The following is a 14,699-nucleotide window of genomic DNA, read 5'->3' on the forward strand; positions in this document are numbered from 1 at the left end:
TCGGAAAGTCAAAACCCTCCCCAGTATTTTGTTAACCAATCACCTGGTTTTTATAATTAGCACAATTCTTAAGCCAGGAGGTGGAACTAGCTAAGTGAAATCGTCTGGCTGAGTTCCAGAGTGGAATAAACACATGACAGGACTTTCACTCTCTGAGCCCTCGACTCAGAGCCATCCCTCCCACTAGGCAGATCAGTCACTGCACCTAGGGCCCAGCCTTCTCGCCCAGGGCCCCGCCTTCTCACCCAGGGCCCCGCCTTCTCACCCTCCTTTGACAGATTGATTTTTTAAAATCTTAGTATGACTCCTGAATTCATAGTATTAATCAATCAAAGCCTTCCTAAACATTTAATTAGTCATAGGCAGATCAGTCAGCCAATCAGTGGGCTCCTTTGAAACATCAATCATGTCAAATATCATTTTCAAACAAATGACAAAATGTCGAAATGTCAGTACTCCTCTGGTGCAGAGAAACATCAGAAAAAAGAAGGCACTTGAACAAGCACAGATGAAAGGTATGATCATTTATTTTGTTGAAAAAGGAACATGTGGTAGGCTATTCAAGTCACACAAAAAAAACATCAGCACACTGAATTTAAGCTCTCAGAAATTTTATTGCTCTTTGCAACATTTGCGACATTGAAGCAGTAAAACACCTAAGTGCGTAAATTCAGTGAGCGGACATATTTCATTTTTGTGCTATGGCTGCTAATTGTCAGTCACTACAGGCATGCATGTATGCTAGATAGCTAATAGCTATTAGCTAATTAGGTAGAACAAAATCATGCATGTGACAAAGCTAGATGTTGATGCGTTGCCAACTCGATGGTTGAAGTTGTTATTCAGGCAAAGATGGCAGGCATAATGGCTTTAAAACTGATGAGCAAACTAGGGTTGGGTCGGTTTCCAGTTTTTTCCGGTTTTTGGGGTGACGAAACGAGACATGGCAGAGTTAGTGTCAAAGAAAACGAAAACTGCGCCAATATGGCAACATTTTGGATTTGAAGCCGACGAAAGAGGTGCCGCTACACTCTCATTCATGGGCTCTCATTATGTTCTGTCACGCCAATTTTGATCCGGGCTGAAAAAATGATCCAGGTGACGCAATGACATTCTAAAACAGTTGTTATACCCATTGTATAAAACACCCATTGAAGTTTTGTTGCAGCATCCGTTGCTATGCCTACGCAGCCAGCCTTGCTACATTCTTTGGCGATAAAGATTCTAAGACAACTCAGCAATTTCTCTGGTTTAATGGGTTATTTTCCAGCCTGAAATGCGATTGTATTAGTAAATGGCTACACGTCATCTAACTTGCAAGTAGTTAGCTATTTCCCTGGATATGAATTGAATGTTTTAACAAATAATAATAAATGCGATTTTATCCACGGAAATGGCTATACAAAAAGGCAAACTAAATGTCGTGTTTGCGATCGCTGTCGTAGAGGTCAGAAGGAAATGTCAAAATTAAAAAGGTACGCTCTCTTTGCAGTGGTTTGGGCTGGAAACGAGCTGTAAGAGTGGAATAAGCCCCCGAAGTGAAGCACAACACTGCTTACTGATCGTAGATTAGATCGCTGTGAGGTTGCTTTCCGTAGAGGATTTCAGCTGCATGCTCCCATATTCCTGAAAATGTTGTAGTGGTTTTCTAGCTAGCCATAAGTGCATACCGCCGAAAGACTGCTGTGTGCGACGGCAATTGCGACCACAACATTTATTTTGCCTTTTTGTATAGCCATTTCCGTGGATAAAATCGCATTTATTATGTTTAAAACATTTATTCTTATCCAGGAAGATAGCCAACTATTTGCAAGTTAGATGACATTTGTAGCCATTTACTAATACGATCGCATTTCAGGTTTTTCCATGGAAGTCACGGGTGTCACGGATTTCGTGAAATTTTGCCATTTTATTTTTCCATTCTTTTTTTGCCATTTTTAGTGCTTTCTGTGATTTGTTAGCCTATTTTGGATGGTAGCTCAGTTGTTTGTATAGGCATGCGCATTGTAACAATTTAATGCTGGGAGAAACAAAGTGTGACAAATTATACAGATTCTGTAATGTGCAGGGATCAAGATTTCTGTCCTTGTCAGTTGTTGCTCCTACCCCATTTACGGTAACATTCAGTGATAATGTGCACTCCATCAGAACAGGCCTAGCAACATGTTTTAACAAACATTGAAGAAATAAAAACACAATAACCGTGATGTACTGAATTGAGCCAATAAATTCATCAGCCTATCAATGAAGCCTACTTTACTTGTAGGCAATTTTTTCCTGGAAGCTGGTTATTGCCATATCATTTTTTTAAACGTCAAGCACTTGTTACTGTTGTAACTATTATGTGTGTTATTTCCATTCTTTCCCACTGCTGCGCATGAGATTTATTAATTTCATAAATAATGTTACAAAAAACTGTGATTTCTTCTGCTTTTCAGTTTTCCATGATTTTCAACAACTTTGCTCTGACTGCTTTGTGACTTCAGCCAATATTCTCCATGTCAAAAATCCAGCCTTATTCAGGACATTTGATTTTCTTTCAAACTTTTCTGATTTTCAGTGTATCTACCAATCAGTCCAAGCAAGCACATGGGTTCAGACCAGGTCAGCCTGCTAGCTAGTATAAACAGCTGTGTGTATTCATGATGTGAGTTCATTCTGCCATCAGTTGTTGCCATCAAATTAAGTAGCCATTTAACAGTGGTCATAGTTAATTTACTTAAGACAATATAGAGAACTCCTGGATCAAAGCAAACCTGCATATTATCTTTATTAAATAATAATAATGATAATAATGATAATAATAATAATAATTAAATAATAAAATATTTAGCTGTCCCCAAATTACTTTTTGTGTAGGGCCCCCAGCAGTCTAGGGACGGCTCTGCCTGGACTTTCTACCTCTGTTTGGGGAAGATTATTTTATACATTGTATTTTATCTCATTTAAAACCCGAGGAAATGGCAAAAAAAAAAGTATTGGGTGAACTGATTTTGACTTCAATTTAGGAATAAAGATAAATACATCAAAGTACACAACAAACTATGAATACAATACAGCTAAGCTTTGGGATTTATTACTATTCATCATACTGATTATACTTTGGTCCGTAATAGCCAAAATGGATGAGGATTATTGTTAATAATAGCCTATGGGGGAACAAATGAAAACAGCTGTTTCCAAACTGGTGAATCAGGGCTTCTCTCGTCCACAATGGACTTACAGCAAAAGCTGTATTAGGCTGTGTTGGAGTTTAATGGGACACTCTTTAAACATCTGGATCTCATATTGGTTGAAGAATTACAATCCCAGAGTGCACTTTGGCCAGGATTCAATCAAAATTTGTATGAAATTAAAGGTTAAAGACCTTAATTTTAACTGAAGTGTTTGTTGATTTTTCAGTCTTCGTAAGCATCATGGTGAGGTCAGTGGTTATAAAAAAAGAATTGTGTTTGCACTAACAAAAGCTTGAAATTAATTTGTGAGCCAAAGTTAAAGATGAATGTTGATTGAATCCAGGGCTTAGTCTTTGCCTTGTACTCCCACAACTGTTCCCACTTGCTTATACATACATCTCATCTACAATACATCATGTGACAATGATGTGTTTGCATGCAAACATTCTCATGAAGTGGAAAAAACAACTAATTTGTAAAAAAAAAAAAAAAATCAAGCGAGAGAAACTGATGTCACAATATGATGTAACTTCCATAGTATATTTACTCTGATAGAGTAAATGTGATTATTCTCTAACTTATATGAACTCTTATCACTGAATATTTACTGTGTACAGTACTTTTATTAGCTAGCTCATAGCTAAAATCCTTTTGTGAGCATTAGATAGATTTTACTCATTACCGAACTCCCAACAAACTACAAAGATCATTTTAAAATGAACTCTGAGTAGATTTTAATCCCAGTGAGTACATCTGATCCCGGTTGGACTCATATGAATAATTTTAGTTTAACATTGAAAATTGTACTTTGAGCTAAGCCTGACTTTGGCTGTATACGGGTTCAATTCAACCAAGGCTAAGAGCCCTCCCCTTCTCCTCCCACCCCGTCATTAGCACAAACACACTTACACACACTGTCCTCCCACTGTTTACAAACAACTTTACAAGTGCCAGATTGGTGACCTTATTTGCTTTGCAATCTACAGATTCATTTATCCTTAAATTAGTAGGTAATGAACTGGAAACAATCACAACCACCATTTAGGACCCATACCCCCTGCAGGTAGGCAAGATAATAAAAGTGTTGTGTTCCAGTGGTACAGTTTGGATCTGTGCTGAATTAAGTGAGAGAATGTGAACTCCGGAGGATTTAAATTCTAAGGTAAAATGCTGTTAAAAGAAATGCCTTCAGGTTTGTTTGAGTTTCTACTTCCAAGTACTTAAATATAGAATGAAGCAATTTGAGTAATTTGGTAATAAATTTGGGGTAATAAAGTTTATTCCATCATCTACATTTTTTGGTTTTATAAACTACTGTGGTAGGGGGAAAAAAAAACTTTTCCCACATTCCCATGGTTATAAATGAATTTTTGGTAGCTGGCAGCATTAATACACAGTTAAAGCAGAGCAAGGAAACATCTGATTTACTGGATTTCAAAAAAAGAAAAAAAAGTATATAAAAAAAATAAAGTTTATGAACCATGCAACTGTGCATAGGAATTGTAAACAAAACATACAGTGAGCTTGGGGGCTGTCAATTGTTTGTATTTCTTAATGATGGCAGAGGAGCCACCCTTGAAAGATCTCAGGGTTGACCCCAATCTATCTTGTTTCCTCCTTTTTTTACCTTTTTTTTTTAAGGAAACCCGTCTTTAGTTGTTTGACCCAGACTATTTTTCTGAGCTGGACAGTTCTCTGAGCTTAGGAAGCAAGGCTCCTTTTAAGGTTATCTGACTGCTTGTTTGTATTTTCTCTTGACTTTGGTTGTGAAATTGTCTTTGAAAATATTAAGGGAACCTGGAATTTAATCATTTAATTGTTCACTCACCAGAATACAAATCAAAATAAAGAACAAAAATATTCATTTTAAACCAAAAGGAATTAAGCAAACAGACAGGATAATTGGACAAAATACATAATTAGAACATAATTAGTTGTGTGGAACAATAACCTTTTCAGAATCTTTTCAAGAATACCTTGTGGAATCACCCATGTATGGGCAAACAGATAGCCTTTTCATATAAACTAAATGCCTCTGGCTATTAGCTGTGCCAGACATAATGTGATTGATGATATTTCTATCACACATTCAGTTTTCCAGACTTCTGAGGCATTCCTCTGATTAGAGACAAGGTCCCTCCTCACTTACAGTGGGAGAACTGATAGTGTTTGTGTAGCTGCCTGTGTTTTAACATTCGCATTGGGTGAACTGACCTTTTTTGCTAGAGGGTAAAGGTCATTCCCCAGACAACAGCGGTTGAGATTTGATTTATTGCACTGGAAAATGAATGGGGGATTAGAAAGTTTACCCAGCTTTAGTTTTCCATGATTGGCCTCTGTGTTTGGATTGCTGCTTGCAATTTTGACCAATGAGCAGCTCTCTTTCACTCCATGGCTACAAAGAAAGACAAATGGATGTCACACACAGGAAATCAAGCCTCATTCCCAGGACTTTGCTGAGTTTAAGAGTTTAAAGAGAAAGGGAAAAAACTCTAATGATTTAAGAAACAAACACATTCCTAGAGCATGAGATATTTCTAGAATTTATATTCCCTAAGCAACTCCTTAAAAAGCATTACAAAAAAAACATGCTGTAATTTTCAAATGCAAATACAGGATTTTTTTTTTTTTTTTTTAAGTACACTAAAAAAGAACACATATATTACATTTTCAGATTTTCAGACAAAATGTTTACTATTTGTTCCCGGAAACAGGTCAGTCCATGGAGAAGAGATGTTCCACAGCATCCTGTACTGTAAGCCAGAGAGTACTCAGTTCTGAGGCTTCATGTGAGGCATCTGTCAGTTGCTTGATCATGACACAGAGTTCTTTGACATCACTATACTGCAGGACAGGTCAATTTAGTCTGGGGTGCTTTAAAATCAGAGGGGTAAAAGATGCCCCAGCATACTGTCTGGCTGTGTTGTCTGTGGTAACAGTTGCCATGACAGCACACTGCAAGAAAATGTCTGCTTTTTTCATTAGCAGTACCAGCAGGCTGGTGCTGGCAGTTTGTGCAATGAGTACAAGAAATCATCTCATGTAAGTCACTTTATTGTGTCCTGACTGTAATGTGTTTGACTGCAGAATGATGGAATGGGAAGTTTGCAGGTTACATCCACCAGTCTACACAGACAATGTGCAATCATTAAAAATTTTTAAAAAAAATCTTGCTGTGTCATTTATATTCATACAATATACCGGCTGGTTTATTTCTCGTTTATTTCTCGTATACACCTATTGACAAATGCAAAAATCTATAATAATACCCCATTGCAGTGAACTACATCCAGGCCTCCCTCTTCAAATCGATAGCAGTTCAAGTGTCATTTACATAAAACCTTTCGTGTTATTGGTTTCTTCTGCCTTTTTGGTTGAGTTTATTTGAGAAAATTTGTTACCACATGTGTGCTAACCTTTCCAAGGGCAGGCCAGGGCAATAAACCCTTGGACTGAGCAAATATAAACAAACTGACTGTAAATATTTTATCTGAAGGGGCATAGGTCCTATATTTCACCGATGAAAGTGGTAGCACTGTTAACACTGTTTTGGACTTTTCAAATTATTTTGGGGAAGGGGAGGGACTTAATATTTATGATTAAGTTTGCCTAATCGTTTCATCTATAAACTATAGGGGTAGCAACATAGTTCAGATGCATTTCAAGCTATCAGTTGTCATGGACATAAAATAAAACCACAAATTACATTAATTCATATGTTAATTACTTTGTTTTGGATATTGCTTTCACAATATTATCAGCAATCATCAGATATACTGCATCTGGTGTATAGATAAAGGTTAAGTTCCAACACATACCAAGTATAAGTGATTTGTAATATCACAAGTTGTGTCATAATTAGTGAGCAAAGCCCTTGCTGACACAAGGCACATGTTGTGCATTACACATGAGTGTTTTCCTATGAGCGTGGCAGCATCGTTCAGCGCTGAGCAAAAAAGTCACTGACTGTTTGTTCTGACAGTGCGCTCTCACAGGGTCCAAACCTCACCACAATTAGCAGTACCCTGATGTTGCAGTCATTTTAATTAAGATTACCTTAAAAAATGTAAAGCAGCAATGGTGAGCTAGAGTTTGGAATAAAATGGAATTTAAATATTTTAAATTCATGTTTATTGCAGCTCATTCTCAGATGCAGATTGCTTTTTATTTCCAGTAGGTCTTAGAGGATAGTGTTGTTGACCCTGGAGGTTTTAAATAAGTGGCTTTTCGTTTTTTTTTTTTTTTTTTAGTTTTTACTTGTGTAGTTTTTGCCCTAATGAGAAAATGTCATTATGGATTGAACTTAACCTATCAGAATGTATCTGAGACTACCTTTTTTCAAAAGTAATGCCCCATTTTCCTTCAAATGTATTATTATTTACAGCCTGCCTGTTTAAATGTGTCTTTACTTCTATTCAATAGAGGACTTAAAATAAAACAACTTTAAAGATTCATCCAAGGCCTTCAACTACTAACAACAACAACAACAACTACTACTACTACAAATAATATGGATAATACTAATAAAATTCTAAAAATATTGTTGAATATATTGAAACGCAATTGGAATTCTTGGATTCAGTAGCAGCCCAGCTCCATCGCTATTCAATTAAAAAGTAATTTTGCTCAGAAGAGTTGAGTTTATTCATCAAATTAAAATGCCTTAATGGTCTATCTGGTGTCTCTGGGAGAAGAATGTAAACACATTTCTGAAAGGCATGCAACTGTGCAACTGGAGAAGGCATGCCCCACTTGCCCCCAAAAGCTATATTTGACCAACGTTCTTTGGGACCCGGGAGAGTGTGTGTGTTTTCTGGTATGCAGGGGAAGATGGTTAAATTAGGAGGCCCTAATGAAAACTCTCTGGAGTCCAACTGGAACAGTCATCTGGTTAAAATCAGTCCCTAATTCAAGTAATTTCACTGCTGTTCTCATGGCCCTTCAACGCCTAAATTAGATGAAGAGTGGACGTCCCCCTCTCCACACACCTGCATTTTGAACTAAGAAAAAGAGCCACGCCCCTAAAGTGATTTTTTTCCCCTCCCGAAGGCAGAATTAGTCTATGGTGATTTGGTAAGTATGCTGAATTTAGCAAACTGTCTTGCTCAGGGGTGCCCATTCTTTTTTGGCTTGCAATCTACTTTTCCAATGATCAGCACAACATGATCTGCCAACCAGTATATTGGTGATATTGGTTCATACCAGGGGGGGGGGGGGGGTTGATGGGGGGCTCCCCTCAGAATCAACATCAGACCAGGGAGTCATGGACATGCAAATTTATTACACGCTACTGGTAAATTTCTCCCATCAATTACTTGGACCGGACATTACAAGCCCACATCTTGCTAATAAACTAGCATAGCTAAATAGCAAACTGAAAGTGACTTTTCACTATGTCATATCTACACTCAAAAATATGAAACATTGGACAGTTGCATTTGCAATCATATTAAGTAGGCAGTGACGAACTGATTAAGTTGAAGATTGTCCGTTGAAGACGGAACATTTATCATGTCTCCACCATGACAGCTCTGACCCATATCAAGTGCATTTGACTGGTAAATCACAATCAATGTATTGGGCACCCAATTGGGTACCCGACGTCTAGATGCAACCGTGAAATAACAGGGATCTTACCATTCTGCAGGCTGAGACAATGTGTACAGGGCAGTTTTCATGCATTTGCACATAAATCAGTACATTAAAACAGAACTAATGCTGTCAAGACCTACAAGAGAAGCAGTGCTAAATCGAACACAGGAGTTTTGCTGAGTACAATTTCCTACTGGGAAAACTAACTTGGTACTGGAAGTGGTGTTGGTGGGCCAGTAGAGAAGATCTTTCCTCTACTCAAATAATCCCCAATGTCCTGTTGCAGTGATGGGGACATTGTGCTGTAGGAGATGCCGTCTTTCGGACGAGACATTAAATCGAGGTCCTAACTCACTGTGGACATTAAAGACCCCATGACACTCATCACAAAGAGTAGGGGGTCCCTGGTGGCTAAATTCCAAAACTGGCTCTCTCTATCTGCCATCTAATCATCCCCTGATTTAATTGGCCAAAAAAAAGTTCTCCACCTCTCCACTTCAGCTGATGTGTGGTGAGCGCTCAGGCAGAAAACTGCTGCCGTGCATCAGGTGGATGCTACACGTTGGTGGATAAGACAAGTTTCACCCATCACTGTAAAGTGCTCTGTGTAAAGAGTGTTACAAAAGTGCTGAATAAATGCAATGAATTATTATTGCTACAAATTAACTGCAGATGAATGAAGCGTAGTTTGGAGGAACTAGCAGCAACCCAAGGCACCATGGCTGATTAATCCCACTCCCCCCCTTATGTCCCTGCCCTGGTCACAGTTAGGTCATAACATGGAGCTGCAGATATCTGGTAGTTAGTGAGTGGTGTAAGATTTGTGTGGCTTAATGAACAAAAGTGGAAGCAAGGGCTGGTCAGACTATGCAGGTCATAGTTAGAATTATTGCAGTTTTCAACACAGAAGGTGAGATGACAAAACCCTGTTTGGTGAACTTTAAGTAGAACAAAAAAAAAAAAAAAGCCGAGGGCTGAATTTTAAAGCTGTTAACTGCCTCGTCTCTAAAATAGCTACTTTCCTTGAAGTTGTCCAACCTTTCGCCCAACGGGCCCCTGGGTTTGACCCCAGCACCACAGGTTGCCAAAAAAAGGAGAAAGGGTGTGTGCTGATTCAACCTCTGGAATCTGCAAGATATTACCAGGGCAGAGTGACAGAGAGGGAGGGAGGAGTCAGCTCTGGAGGCCCGCTCGCATGTTCGCTTACTGATATTGAGTTGAATCTCCCGGTAAGGAAAACAAAGAAACAGAAAAAAACATGGAAGGTTTAAAAAGAATGTATGTTTCTCCAGCCCATCAGAGACGTCCTAAATAAGTTTACTGAAATACTGTTTGTTTCCATTTATTTGTTTGCTTTTTGATTGTACAGAGACAGATGGCACCACACTAGTGACAAATAGTGACTATGTGCAATATGGGTGCACTCATAAGATGGGTGTGTACACAATAAATTGTCAATTGTCTACTTTACAGAGTATGAATTGGACAGTGGTTCAGCATCACAATTTCCAATTTTTCAATATGTAGCTTTGAATACAGGCCTATGAATAATATATTGTCAAAGATTTGATCAATAATTGAAAACTTTTGCAACAGACGAGTCAAAATGTTCCTTATAAAGAATGCATTAGTGCAGAAAATCTAATTAAAAGTTCAAATGAACTTAATTGGAGCTGCTGTGTAAATCTTTTCAGAAAGATTTCAGAACCAAAAAAAAGAGAGAGAGAGCGAATGCAAGTTAATTTTTAATATGAGTTTTAAGGCACAACTTCAAACTAACAATGCACTTTCAGAATTAAAAGTTACTTATTTTATCCCCTACTACTGCAGTTGCTGAAAGGCAACTGTTGTGAAAATAAAAACCTGTTGCTTAAATTATTTACTTCAAGTTAGTTAAAGTAAAACAGACTCAGTCAGTGCTTCGGATAGCAGACCCTGGACCTCTATCGTTTTAGGCGCAGTTGTAAGTTTGAGGTGTCTGTTGAGCCATTGTGTAGGCTGTAAGTACTCACTCTCTTTCTTTTTCCCTTCTATTATTTCCTTAAGGATTTCTTCAGTCGCTTTGTTTAGCCCTTCATCCCCAGTGTCTCTATTAGAAAGTGGGTTTTGGAGAAGGGGTGGTGTTGAAGAGCAGAGGCGCTGAGATACAGAACACAGTTGCTGGAAGCCTTTGTTTCCTGGGGTTCCTCATTCATTGTTGCGCCTTTGGTTTAGGGGAATAAAAGAGAGACCCTGACCTGTGGGTCTAAGGTTTCTGACCCCTCTGAAGATAGGGGTCAGGCCCCTGAGGAAAACCAGGCCAGCACTGTGGCCCTTCCTGTCAGGGCAGCCACACGAACTGAGCCATACAGAGAGACAGGCACTGGGAAAATGCAGTGGGTTTTAGAAGCCGGGGGTCTGTTTCAAACTATCTCTTCAGCTTAAATGGATGGGGGTGGGGAAGTCAGGGCTACTACTGGGCACATTACAGTCAGTGTTACCAACTAAGTGACTTAATTATTAGATACACTGACGTTTCCCAATGCAAATTAATTTTCCTTGCAGTGAAGACAAAAAAATGTAGTGACTTTTCAGATTGTATTTTACCATTTTTATCAAGTGATACCCAAAAGGGCTTCATTAACTTCTGCTTATAATAAAAACATCTTCCCAAACATCCATACTGATAAAAAAAGAAAAATACATCCAGAAATGTACTAAGCTTTGATTTAAAAATGGTAGTGCTCACATACGATTGCTTCATCACGTAATGACCGTTTTTTGTCATCACATTTTGGTTCATTACATCTATTATGACGTCAACATTTCTAGCAACAAATCAACCAATCACTAGTGACATCCAATGAAAAGAAGTTGGCAACAAATCTGCTAGGGGTGTGCCAAATCCAGAAATCGTATTCTTTCTGAGCATCACACCTTACTTTTGTTTTCATTTTTTTAAAGTAATATGTGATTAAAGGCCTATTTTACAACTTATTTAAAGAAATTTGATTTCTGATTTAATTTGCTTCTAACAAAATTCTGTTAAAGGCAATTATGTGCCACTATAAAACTAGGAATATTTCTGTCGCTATTTATAATCACTCAACGTGTAAGGTTAATGTACCACCTTTCAATGCAATACCGTTACATGTTTCTAAAAAGCCAGATAAATATTAAGTAAATCAGGAAATTAATCCCATGGCCTGATATTGTGAAATTTGTTTGGAAGGTTAGATGACATGCTGATGAGGACAATGTTAATGATGACCTACATTTTTCTTGATTGTATGTAAACAATATAACTATGTTAGCTAAGGTTAACCAGAAGAATATCTTCTAGGCTTACTGTAAGGTTTCAACACTCGCTTTACTAACATTAGTCATAAGAGATATGTGTTGCTGTCATCTAATGAACTAGCTAGTTATATAAATTGTCCCCAATTAAGTGAGGGATCGAGGTTCAAAATACCTAACCAAAATTTCTAATCAGTTTGTTGTAGTCAATGAATATTTTTCAAGTTCCTAACTTATTGTTCATTGTCCTAAACTAATGTACAGTACCTACATTCATTTATTAAAAATTCTATGAATAAGCTATGATGTAAAAGTCTGTTATAAGCTATAAAAAGCCAACAAGTACAATCTCAGTATAATCAAGTTGGAAAAAACATCCGTCCATCCATTAATTATCTAACCCACTTATTCCTGGCCAGGGTCGTGGGGGGGTGCTGAAGCCTATCCCAACAAGCATTGGGTAAAAGGCAAGAATAAACCCTGGAAAGGTCACCAATCCATTGCAGGGCACACACACTCATACCTAGCAGCAATATAGACTCTCCAATTAACCTAACCTGCATGTCTTTGAACTATAGGAGGAAACCGGAGTACCCGGAGGAAACCCACACAGACACAGGGAAAACATGCAAACACCACACAGAAAGGGCTCAGCCAGGATTAAAACTGGGACCTTCTTGGTGTGCAGCAATAGTGCTACCCACTGCTCCACTCTGCCGCCCTTCTTTGTTGCATACCCTTAATGTCTGCACAGGGAAGGAGCACGGAAACAGACACACAGTGAGTTCTGCGCACTGATTCCACTGTATTAGGGGGTAGAAAAAGCAGCAGGCCCTTCTTTACCTTCACTTTCAGTTAACAGCTAACAGGTATCATTTTTAACTGAATGTGAAAATGTTATGTCCTGAAATAAAGCAAATTTGTTAAAAACTGAACTAGAATTAAAGGAATGATAAAGTAATATGTCAAGAAAAACCTATGTTCTTTGTATTGTATTGATTGAAATTTGTGTGTGCAACAACTGTACAGTTAAAGGTCTGTAAGAATAGTTTAATAATGGATTGATTGGCTCCGGTTTGATCTGTTTCATTCATAGATCTGTTACCATCACTGTTTAATTAGTTTCCCTTAAATGTTTATGCAAACCACCAAATAATGTCATTTGGTGTTGCATACAATATTAGGATAGGGTATGATATTCATATTAAGATGCTTAGTGATAATTCCATATTTCAAGCCTGTTCTTCCTCTCAGAAAGACACAAACTTCCTGGTAAAGGCACCGCAACGGTGAGTGGCCAGCCCTCTGGCCGGCCAATTAATTCCACGACTCTCCGAGGGCCTTCTTGTGTTTGGCGGCTGTGAGGGGTTGTTTGACCTTTGACTAGGGGACAGGAGTCCGGCACTGACCAGCTGTTCGGCGTGACTCATACACAGACCCTGGGAAGAGGCTCCTAATTAGCCTCCCACACCCATAAAAATGCTGCGGTCACCCTCATTGATCAGCTTGATGAGGCTCGTTTTGGGGCTTTGACTTACGTTTGGCACCAAGGACGGCGCGGTACCGAGCCGCTGAGGTTTTGTTTCTGCTGCCCAGCTCACCAGAAAGTGGGTGGATTCATTCTGGGGAGCAGGAGCTGAAAGGGCATAATATTGCCTCATATTGCATTGATACATTTGTTCAGTCTGAACTAAGCAGCCTGGATATGATACCTTTGTCATATGTGTGTTGATGATTTTTTGTCAAGGCCTTTAATATAATCTAATTGCATCTTGTGCGTAAATTGAAAAAACAAAAACAAAACAGCACTTCCTTAAATTAATTTTTCAATTATTTATTTAAAACATGAATTGAACACACACACACACACACACACACAACAGTAAATGAAATTGATAACTAATAAAGTATCAATAAAAAGTTTTCCAGAAAAATAAATCTCTTTGGTTTCTATAATCAAACGATGGAAAGAGAAAAAACACACACAGTAGTTTGATGGAACATGGTCCTAACCCAGCATGCATTGCTCATGATCAAAAATATGTACAACACAGCATATTCCTGTGTATAACCACTGAGAGCAATACCCCTCATGATAAATGGATTGAAATGTATGGACTCACCCTAGATACGCATTACTGCATGCATGTGTTTTGTGCATGTATCCATATGTATGTGCATATGTGTGTCTGTGTGTATGTGGAGGGACCACACCAATTCAATTTTTCCTCACTGTTTCACTCCTCCTCCCTTGTTCCTTCATTCTCTATTTCTCCTTCTGTTTTTTTACCCATCTTCTATTTTTCTTTCATTTAGTGGCCTTACCCACTAACCACGGCTAGGCCAATTTTCCAGTACATTAACCCGAGATCTTTAATACGCCAGAGTTTACAGCAAAAAAAAAAAAGAAAAAAAAAAGAGGACAACAAGGTCCAGCACAAGACGGATGGCCTGACCAATTAAGAACGGGCAGCGTTCCCACTGCTTCCCAAACTCTGGAAGGGGACAATGGCCTCATTGAGAGAGCCGCTTGACATCAGCATCATAAACTAGTTGCCATTACAAAGGCACTGACATTTTAAAGCACCAGCTACAACCGTCTGTCTTTATTTCCCCGAGGAGGTTTGCTGCTGGGGATGGCCCTGTCGCTAACAG

The sequence above is a fragment of the Anguilla anguilla genome, chromosome 5 (assembly GCF_013347855.1).
Source record: "Anguilla anguilla isolate fAngAng1 chromosome 5, fAngAng1.pri, whole genome shotgun sequence".
NCBI classification, from domain to species: domain Eukaryota; kingdom Metazoa; phylum Chordata; class Actinopteri; order Anguilliformes; family Anguillidae; genus Anguilla; species Anguilla anguilla.